Source organism: Plasmodium fragile (assembly GCF_000956335.1).
Source record: "Plasmodium fragile strain nilgiri unplaced genomic scaffold supercont1.13, whole genome shotgun sequence".
Lineage (NCBI taxonomy): Eukaryota > Apicomplexa > Aconoidasida > Haemosporida > Plasmodiidae > Plasmodium > Plasmodium fragile.
In genome coordinates this window covers 227,984-228,510 of record NW_012192593.1, presented here as the reverse complement: position 1 = coordinate 228,510, position 527 = coordinate 227,984, and positions in this window count along the sequence as shown.

Below are 527 nucleotides of genomic sequence, written 5' to 3'. Positions count from 1 at the left end.
TGCATGAATTACTTTTTTTTTTTTTTTTTTTTTTTTTTTTTTTTTTTTTTTTCATTCCCCTTTTGCTTGGCGAGAGTTTTCGCTGGAAGCCCCAATGTAGCTTCGTTAGCTTAGCAGTACGTTTGATAGCGTTTGCTAACTGCGCACGTTCGCTTGCTTATGTACGTATGTATGCATTTTATTATATGCAGGGGGTACGTACTAATGCATACTCTTTTTTTTTTCAACTATGCGTCGCGATTAGCAGGGCAGTCCCTTTTTCGGTTTACGTTTGCGCAAGTTGCACTCCCCACTAGCTTTTGGCCCCCCCGCTTGGCCAGAATTCTGACGAAGCTCCCATAAAACCGTCCACTTGGCCGGCATTCTCAAAACTTCCTTGCGCTTTGTATAAGGATTATTTAGTAATTTCCTGCTTGCTTTTTTTTTTTTTTTTTTTTTTTTTTTTTTTTTTTTTTTTTTTTTTTCCCCCAATTTTTACACGACGCTCTTCCGATCATACTTGTGTTTAAGATGAAGAACTCAGTGGT